Here is an 11,088-nt window from a genome sequence, read left to right as displayed (position 1 = left end):
GCTGGATCATAATACTCGCCTCCCCTATCAGTGCGAAGAGTTTTAATCTTCACACCATGATAAAGCTCTACACTTTCCTTAAAGATTTTAAATTTATCAAGAGCTTCATCTTTTGAATGACATAGATAGACATGGCAAAATCTAGTAGCATCATCAATAAAAGTAACTACATACTTTTATTACCAAGTGATGGAGTCGAATGAAAATCACACAAGTCACTATGTATAAGTTCTAATACCTTAGTTTCTTTATTTACATTCATATTGAAAGGTTGTCTAGTTATTTAAGTTAACATGCAAGTTTTACACCTTTCATTATTCAACTCGAAAGCAAGTATCAAACTCATTTTCGACATATCTTTTAATCTCTTATAATGAACATGTCCAAGTCTAGCATGCCACAATTCTGATTTACTAACATGATTACCAATACTTGAAGAGGTCATGCAAATAGAATTATTCACAAAAGAGACATCTAGATTCAACCTAAACATGCCACAAAGATAACCAAAGCCAATAAAATTACCATGACTTGACAGAATGTATTTATCACTTTCTAATACTTGTTTATAGCCACAACTATTCAATACAATACCAGAAACTAAGTTTTTACAAATTCCAGGTACATACATAACATTTTCTAACAATAACGAATTTCCAGAGGTAAATACTAGGCTAACAGATCCTATTCCTTTGATTGGTTCAGTTGCAACATTGCCCATCTTCAAGGAAGATCCATCTTCAATTGGTTTAAAGTCCTTGAACCATTGACGATCCTTGCATACATGACATGTTGCACCCGAATCAATCCACCATGAGATATCATCATCCTGCACATAAAATGCTTCAGAGATTATTGATGCATAATAATTCTCAACCGAATGATCATTAGGTATAAAAGACGAACCTGATTGCTTTTCCGGATCCTTGGATCCATTTTGACTAGTCTCGTTTTTCCCTTTTCCTCCACCCTTTCCAGACTTACAATCCTTCTTGAAGTGCCCGGATTTGCCACACTTCCAGTAAGTCAGTTTGGGCTTCTTATTCCCATCCTTACTGTTATAACCTTGAAACTTCCGTTTCCCTTGAAACTTATGTTTCTCTTTACCAGCCTTTGAGGATTCACCCTCTTCCACCATGTTCACAGAAGAACCGACCACATTTTTAGTATTACCACCAGAACTCTTTTCCATATCACGTATGGACTGTTCAATTTGGAAATCACTTCCAAGTTCGACCAAGTTCAGTTCCTCCTTCTTGTGTTTCAGATTATTTTTAAAATCCTTCCAAGAAGGTGGCAATTTATCGATAATACTAGAAACAGAAATAGATTCATCCATTTTCATATCATATTGGGAAAACTGTCCCAATATCCTCAACAATTCATTGTATTGTTCCATGACAGGCCTCGAATCAACCATTTTATAGTTGATAAAGTTACCAACAAGAAATTTCTTGGTAGAGGCATCTTCTGCCATATACTTGGCTTCGACAGAATCCCACAATTCCTTAGCAGACTCTACATTTTGATACACATCAAAGAGGGAATCAGACATACCGTTTAAGATGTGACCACGACATATGTAGTCATCGTTCTCCCACTTCATCCGCCTCCTCGTCTGTTCCAGAGTTTCATTATCAACAGCCTCGGGCATGGGAGTACTCAGAACGTACACCACCTTGAGATTTGTCAGCATGAAATGCATCTTCTTTTGCCAGCGTCTAAAGCCCTGGCCAGCAAACTTATCTAACTTTGCGAAACCTTTCGCTCCTTCCTTCATCGTTTCTTTGTTCGACATATTGATTTGATCTTTGTTAGGGAGATATAAAACAGAGAAACAAAAACCGGATATCTGAAAGTCGTGTTTATCACTTTCAGATCAAATCAATTTCGGGGTTCAACCAAAAATGTTTGATCGGATAAAATTCAGAGTATTAGAAGATCATATGTTTGTATTTTTCGATAATAATGAACCAAAAAATGATCAGTAGAAGAAGAAGATGAAACAGTGCAATGAAACATTGCAACTGTTGGGAGATGAAACCGAAAATAACCGAATTTCAAAGGTTTCCAAAATTGCAATTTAGTCCTTCGACTTTCGGAAATTATATTTTCGGATGAATTTCCGATACAGTAACTTTGTCGGAAATAAAAAATTTCCAAGCTCGACCCCAGCCAGGGGCTCTGCCCCTTGGACCCCGCCAGGGGCTGCCGCCCCTTGGACCCCGCTGCCCCCGGACCCCCGTTCATCTATCTAGGAGCTTCGCTCCTAATATTATAACGAATTCAAATAAGCGTGTACTCCGCACCTCCATACTTAAATGATGTATCATTATAACAATAACCGATCATTCAAATTAATCCAATTACACTAAAATATTTAACAAATGAGGTCGTTTTTTGCAGCCGTTATCTTAATGTAATAACTCAACTTAAAAGGTGCCTTTTATTCTCTATTCTCTCATGCTCGTATAACAAATATTGTGCTTATAGTTGTGAGAGAAGAGTAACAGAAAGGGGTTGATAGATTTTAAATTTATGAAAAGCTCCTTCCGCGCGTCAATATATGATTTTTTTTTAATCACAACAAAGAATTTTTGGCGTGGAGGGCTATTTCTGGCTAGTTAAGAACTAGATGGATAATGCTCAGTTTTCCAATTGCAGTCTTTGCTCTATCATAGGAGTAATACATTAATGCCCAGATTCAATCCAATACATTTCTGGCTAGCTCATGTCGAGGGATTTGAATATATTTTTCGATTATCATCAATACAATCGTAACGGGACTCCTTTATATATGGAGAAAATCTAAGCATATCTTATAGCATTTTGTTATTCCAACATTTTCACATCAAGTTAAGTGACATGATCAATGATGATTAACTTGAACCATGTCCTGTCGATCATATAGTGTTAACATTTGGTTTATGCATTTTTATACTCAGACAGAGTTTAGGACCTTTTTATATATGTATATCACTTGCCAAATAAAGTTATAGAAGAAAAGTTTAAGTTGTTTTTCTAATAAATCAACTAAGATATTAAAATCGAAAACCGATGGTGAATTCAAATTTTATTATGTGATTCTGGATTGAACGAGACATCATGTTTCTTAACTTTTGAGGATATAATATTTTCTTTTCCAAGCATTACACCTCGAAATCATTTCATCGCATTATACAAGTATACATTTTTGAATAAACTTTTAGCATATTATTTCATGGTGTAAATGTACATTAGCATAAATAAAGATAAAATTAACCCCGTACATATACAAACAAAATAGCAAGTCGAAAGAGTATTACTCCCTCCGTCCCGCCTAAGATGACACGTTTTCCTTTTTAGTTTGTCCCAACTAAGATGACACATTTCCTTTTTTGGTAACTTTCTCTCTCCAATTAATACACTCAACCACTTTTTCTCACTCCTATTAAAATATCCATCTTTCTTTATCTCTCTACTTTAATACTTACACTCACCTTCTCTCTCTCCAATTAAACACTTTAACCAATAACTTCTAAAACCCCGTGCCGGCTAAGCAACGTGTCATCTTAGCCGGGACGGAGGGAGTACTACTTTGGTCTAGGATGACGTATAGAGTGGGGGAAGAGAAGAAGCAGTTGGTTTCCTCATTTGGAATTGGGCTAATTCTTTTGGTTTCGAGTGTTTATTACCCCCTCCGTCCCAGAAAGATTGTCCCAGTTCATTTTTTACACTCGTTTTATAAAAATAATAATAAATAGGTAAAGTTGAAAGAGAGTAAAATAAGAGAAAGAATAATGTAGGTAAGACTATATATTCTCTATATTATTCTCCCTTTTACTTTACTTTCTCTCTACTTTAACTATTTATTATTATTTTTGTAAAATGAGTGCAAAAAATAAACTGGGACAATCTTTCTGGGACGGAGGGAGTAATTGTTTGGGCCGAATTTATTTAATGAGTCTTACCCTCTTAAGTTGGAGATGAATGGATAGATACAATTAAACCAATACTCCATTATTTAATGGTTTATAATCGGTTAAATGCAATTATTTTAATTTTCAAAGGTAATCTAAATGCACATATTGTAATTTCAAAATGATTTTTGTAAGAAAAATGGAAGCTATAATTTTGTCACACGCATTGTGATAATTTTAAAGTTCGATAACCCACCTATTTTTAGATACGATTCACATGGAACTGGACATTTTCTTTGGATTCCGAGCATACCTGAATGTAGTATTACACTCAGTGAATCTAGATCAAGTATTCTTATTCCTTGGTTCGGACCACAAGAGCTGTGGTGTTCTTTTTCAGGCATGCACCAAAGTGTGTAATCGCCTCTGTTCAGGCCACGTTTTCGGTCGACTCAGGGGCCTAAGCTCGAGACAATACTCTTGTAGCCATGTACTTTTTGAGCAGTTATCAACTGACCCCTTTTTTTTGCTATACAGATTTTGCTATTGAGAACAATATTGAATTTTTAGAAGTTTTTTAACTCTCTATTCAAATACGCCTTATTGCGTTCCATTTGACTTATTTGAGAGACTATTTCAGCTCAAATTACATGCCTTTTCCGCATATATTGATCCATGGTCTATTTTAATTCTAATAAATGGTGGATAACAGTAATTTTACAATTCAAAGAATTTATCCATGTCATTAGCGTGGACAATCAATTTTCATCCATATCCTTTTGTTTCCCAATCCTTGCATATTTTTTGCACAACAATGAAACAAAATCATCAATAACCAAAAGGTATTTCTTGAAGGAGACATTAGTAACTTGATTTGATGAGGTTGTAATTTTCAACAATTAGCCTTGAGACACACAACACAACATGCAACAACACAAGAGAACGGGGCAGGCTCGTTGACTATGAATACGTCTCAGCCGTCGGTTCCAACAGCCGCCAAGGCTGACACCTAACTACCCTACATGCTACAAGAACACGAAGCTCCATATCGGAGAAGAGAAAATGAATGATGGAAGCTGCAACTGTTTCATAGAATTATAGTAGTAATAAACCCGATATCTTATTGATTATTCAGTATTGAAGTATCATATATTTTCCTTAGTTATGATTTAATAGGCTATTTTTGAAAGTCACGAGATAGACAAGAATTTAACTAAATTTTGTGTTTTTTTATTGGCTATTCACCTTTTATTAAAACATAAATTTTAATTTTTATTAATACTTTTAAATTATAATTTTATCTTCTTTTTAATTTATTGTCGAGATCAAAATTATTTATTCAATAATCCGTGTTGTTATTGGCTTCAGAGTAATCTGCATGGAAATAGAAAACAAAATATGGGGAGAAAGATAATCTAATTTTCTAAATATGATTAGAATCCTGTCCCATCTACAATTTGTAATTTCAAATTTGCTTTATTCAAATTGTCAAATTGTTGGTTGGATACAAATGTGTTTATCTTTTAGTAAATACAAATACATACTCCCTCTGTTCTACAAAGTTATAGGAGTACATTTTGCTTTTTAAGATGTCCCATCCCAAACTAACACATTTGTTAAAATATAAATATTTATCTCTACCTTTTCTTTTCGAATTTGAAGGATTTTCTCGAAAATTACAAACTTAAGATATGATATTGGATAAGGTTAACTTAGGATATGATATTGGATAAGGTTTCTAAAATGACCCCATTATTGCTGTCTATTTTAGTTTTGATACTATTATATCCTAGCGAACAATATGAAAAACATTTTTTTTAAAAACTTTCATCTATCCCTAATTAAATACACATTATGTTTAATTGGGTCTTAATTAGTCTTTGGAAGTTATGTCTATTTTAGTTTTGATACTATTATATCCTAGCGAACAATATGAAAAACATTTTTTTTAAAAACTTTCATCTATCCCTAATTAAATACACATTATGTTTAATTGGGTCTTAATTAGTCTTTGGAAGTTATGTGTATATACTGTGTATATAAGTGTACATACGTTAATGATTTTTTTGGAGGAGTTTTATAAGAAAATCGTGAATGTATAGTAAGACAAGTTAATGATTTTTTTGGAGGAGTTTTATAAGAAAATCGTGAATGTATAGTAAGACAAGTTAATGATTTTTTTGGAGGAGTTTTATAAGAAAATCGTGAATGTATAGTAAGACAAATCAATGTAAAAATCAAAAGGAATAAAAGTGGAGGATTCTTCTTTTGTATGATACGAGAATCTATAATGCATAGTCTCCTCTAAAATTGGATTCACACCATTTTTTACCCTAAGAAACAACACACAAAACGTGTCTTCACTAACACTATTTCACTGTACGTACATACATGAATATCACATCAATTTATTATTTTTAAATATAATTAAACAAAAGTAGTTACATACAAGTCACATTTTAATTAAAGATGAAATTCATTAAAATTTAATTAAGAATAACAAAATTAAAATGTAATGCCCTGCTTTTTTTCTCTCCTTCATTTTTAATTTATCCTCAATAGAATGTCAAAAGTTTAGTCGAATCGAATGTAATCGAAGGATCCAAATTCATTTTTTACGTTTTAGGTACCCGAATAAGCAATTGAAGTTTCAGAAAGGAAAAATAAAAAAACTATTTGGTCTGAAGAAGCAGTTGGTCTCCTCATTTTGGAATTGGGCTAATTCTTTTGTTTTTGAGTCTTTATTAATGTTTGGGCCGAATTAATTTAATGGTTGGGCTGGTCTTACCCTCTTAAGATGGAGATGAATGGATAGAGACAATTAAATTAATATTCCATTATTAATGGTTTATAATCGGTTTAATGTAATTATTTTAATTTTCAAAGGTGTTTTAAATGCACATATTGCCATGATCCTTTAATTTGCTTCGTCCCTTTCCTCCTCCCTCCAAAAATTACCACCGCCTAGCTCTTTGATTTGATATCATCCACCCTCACCCATACATCGTCCCAGAAACTAATTTTAACTTGCAACTTTTCATTCATATATGATCGTATGCTTTGTTAAAATTTCATTCATTTTGGAGTTCGATTGATGCCTTAAAACCGTGCATGAAAAAACTTGGAAATTGCTGTCAATTTGGTGATTTTTGAAGCATGTTTCTATACTTTGCCTTGGTTTTCTGTCGCATGTGTGCGTTTTTTTTCCTAATCGTTTTCAGTACTTTTAAGTATGTATGGGATTGGCATGGTATTATAATCGTTTGGGGCATAAAATTGGTTGTGTAAATCCTTGGTCAGATTTTTGTAGTTCATTTTAAAAACATGCTTTGTAGCTATTCTTCTTCACGCGATTTTTGTTGTGATCGTTTAAAGAATGCCGAATCTCAAATAAAAGAAGACCGAACCACATTATTATATGGAGTACTGCAACTCATAAGAATTTCCATATATCTTTGGCAATTTGAGTGGATGTATTTAAAATTTTATCCTAAAAACTATATTGTTTTTCAATAGCTGATTAGAAATAGTGATGGGAAATTAAATATGGGTTACTATTATTTAATCCTAACTTTTTTAGTTGCTCAAGAAATGTAATTACTTGATGTGAAAGTATATAGTAGTGGGATTTTGCCATGATGAAGCCTAATTATATTAGCACACTTGTTTCATAAGATTGTTATATATATGCCCACCAAAAATTCATATTCTCATAAACACCCAAATTCATTTAAAATAAAATTAAAGGAGATAGATCAATTTAGAAGAACAGAAAATGAATGATCAAGTGATTCAAGTCCCCATCCAACAACTTTTAATCTTATCTTTTATATTACTAGTAGGTATGAAAATCCATGCTCTTTGTTTAAAAATTTCAAGCATTCATATAGTTTTGATAAAAGATGAAATTAATATGCCTCAAATTCAAAATAATCCAAAAACATTTTTTATTAACTCTTCTAAACTTTAAATCCCAATAATCAATTATTGTAAGAAAAATATTTACATATGCACAAGTTATCCTAAATTCATGAAATTATTAAACAAAGACATATAACAATAATAACTACAAGGATAGAGTGCTTATTTAGGGGGTGTTCGGTTGGCAAGACTAAATCCCATGATTAAATATGTATTATGTTTGGTTCATAAGATTGACCCTCTCAACTTAATCCTAGATGGATAATCTCATAATAATAGTCATAGCCTCCTCCCTCCAACTAAAATAATCTCACAGCTTAATCCTAGATGAATAGTCTCATAATTATTAGTCATGACAACCGAACACCACCTTACTATATTGTTTGGTTCAACCGCAAAGCATCATTTTTTTTATTAATCTGGGTGATCTGACGCCCGATTTATCATCATCCATACATTTTCATAATTATACCTGAGCATAATATCCACAAAATCTTATAGAAGCCTTGCGATTTGATTGTAATTTCATGTATTACTACATGATTTGGGACCATTTGGCTGTCCATATTTCCTTTCTGATTTTCGTTTTAAGTCAATTTTCCTTTTTCATCTGCAATCAATTACTTCATCCGTTCATCCGTTCCAAAAAGATTGTCTCACTTTAACCGGACACAGATTTTAAGAAGTGTAATGAAAAATGATATTATTAGTTTTGTACTAAAATATGAGTAGAAATGAGTAGAAAGTGAGTTGAAAAAGTTAGTGGAATATAGGGGTGGCGAAACGAGTTACCCGTGGGTACCCGCACCCGACAAGTCGGGTACCCGTACCCGATTTAGCAAAATTTGTTGTCCCAATACCTGCCCCGTGACATACCGGGATTACCCGATACCCGTGTCGGGTATCTCGTACCCGACATTGCGGATACCCTTACCCGACCCTAAATCCTAATAAAAAATTTGAAAACCATAATAACCATCAATGGTCCTTAATTTACTTTATTAATATCGATGGTAAACGTTGAATAGATTGAGAATAAAAGTGAGGGGACACTCTATAGCTAGTTCCGGTGAGTTTTCAATTGTATGTTCGTTGGAATATGAAAATGTTTTAAAAGAACTCTTAGATTATACTATAAAGTACTTCCACTACTCCGCCTTAATAAAGACATTTTATTTTCTTCACTCATTTTGGAAATATAATAATATAAATATTCCTCTCTATATTATTATTTCTCTTATTTTATTTTTTCTCTGTTCTAAATATTTATTTTTAATTTTTCAAAATGAGTGCGTATATGGCTACTATTATTTAACTATTTACTTTTTTTCATCCACTTTAACTATTTGAAGCACCTCTATTAATATGGAAAGGATGGAGTATTAAAAGATGGAATATGACCAATACTAATAATCACGGGTATTATCGGGACTAACGGGTATACCCACGCGGGTAGCGGGTATACCCGCTACCCGCAAAATTCTAAAACACACTACCCGATCCCGCCCCGTTTCGTCGGGTAGCGGGTACCCAATACCCGGCAGGTAACGGGTTGAGATGGGAATTACCCATTAGCCGCTACCCATTTTGCCACCTCTAGTGGAATATGAGTCCTACTTTAATATATTAGTTTTATAATAAAATATGAGTTGAAATGAGTTAGTAGAATATGAGGTCCACTACCAAAAATGGTAAAAATTAAAAGATGAAATAAAATAAATTTTGTGGGACGGACGAAAATGAAAAAAATGAAACAATCTTTATAGAACACATAGAGTAATTTATATGGAAGTATGTTTTTATTTGTCAGAGAATTACTAATTACGGACATATACATACCATAGTTAACAAAGTTAAAAGAAAGGTAAATTATGTGACAGAAAAAATACACCTTGAATAATGGGAAGTCATTAAAAGTAAATATGAAAATTTATTATATTTTTAGGATTTACTCATCATTTCGTTTCTTGTATAACTAGTCAAACCAAATAAGAATTTCGTACCCTTGTTGATATTTTCCCTCACCATATATAATAAATGTAAATTCATTACGATCCACTGCCCGATTATAACTAGTGCCTTTCAACTGTTTCCTCAATTCATCAACCTGTCCTAATATAATATCTTCAATAATTTCCCCATCGATCCTTCGAACTGCTGCATATTTATATTTAGGTAGTTCCACTTGCTTAATTTTGGATTTCAAAGGTTTAGGAAGACCACCATTTTGATACTTATTAGGTACGTAAAAATAGACTTTGTAAGTAGACTTTAAGGCAGTAGAATTTGAAACATCCATCAACAGTACTGCGCCAGGATCATAATGATCAAAAATTAGAACTCCTTGGTCATTACCCCGAGCATAGTACTCGAATAAACTGCAAACATAACACAGCTAATAAGAAAAACTTAAAGAATTGAACTGAATTTGTTATCACTTAATTTGAGTGTGAATTTCTTATCGCTCATAGAAAGTAAAAAAAAAATAGTTGACATTGTAAAAAACTTACATCGATTGACCTACTGCAAAGCCACCCATGAATGAAGGTCCTTGGATGCTCGGACCAGTTACCCATAAAGATTGACTGTAATTTCTTATTTCAAATTCTTTTTCACTGTGAATAATATTAAATGTTGGACAATCAACTTTTTTGCACTGCACTGGAGGACCATCTCCACCGTATCCCCTGGCTTTAAGACCCTTGCATTCTTGCACGTCGATGCAAGAAAAAATAACTAATAGACAAAGTATCTTTCTTGAAAAAGGCATTGGAATAACTTGATTTGATAATGTTTTTTCTCTACTCGATTTGAGGGGTGTATATATCACAAAAAAAATTAATCGTCATTAATTAGTCATTACTCTTGTAATAAAGCATTGTGTTGCGTTACTAGAGTTGGAGTTAGAAAATCACTAAGTACGATTAAATGCAATTGAGATTTTTTTACTCTTTCGTTCAACTCATAGTTGAGTTATTCTTTTCCGTTCTGAAAAGTTCGTTCATAGTTGAGTCATTTCTGCATATAAGTACTAATAATAAACATTTTTCTCACTCTTACTTTATATTTTCTTACTTTATACATTTTCTATTTTATTCACTTTCTATTTTATTTCATATCGTACTTTATTCACTTTCTCAAACCCCGTGTCAAAAACCGCCTCAATTATGAGGGAACGAAGAGAATATGATTTACGATTGATTCTTAAATGTGTGCCATTTATGCATCGTTAAAATTGAAAAATAAAATTATTATTAGTAATTAGTTT

At 32.7% G+C, this 11,088-nt stretch overlaps 1 long non-coding RNA gene across 1 annotated transcript; it reads right to left on the bottom strand.

Annotated features, from left to right (window-relative positions):
- Window positions 1-9,730: 9,730 nt before the first annotated feature.
- Window positions 9,731-10,585, bottom strand: LOC125192693 (uncharacterized). Its single transcript, XR_016128821.1, has 2 exons — window positions 10,331-10,585; window positions 9,731-10,198 (listed from the first exon to the last, which is right to left on the bottom strand). It is a non-coding gene; the product is annotated as an uncharacterized LOC125192693 (long non-coding RNA).
- Between the last annotated feature and the right edge of the window lie 503 nt (window positions 10,586-11,088).

Source organism: Salvia hispanica, chromosome 4 (assembly GCF_029641045.1).
Source record: "Salvia hispanica isolate PSC_SH4W2 chromosome 4, Shi_PSC_v1, whole genome shotgun sequence".
NCBI classification, from domain to species: Eukaryota; Viridiplantae; Streptophyta; class Magnoliopsida; order Lamiales; family Lamiaceae; genus Salvia; species Salvia hispanica.
The sequence above is the reverse complement of the archived record's forward strand: the minus strand, read 5'-3'. Positions and strand labels throughout refer to the sequence as shown.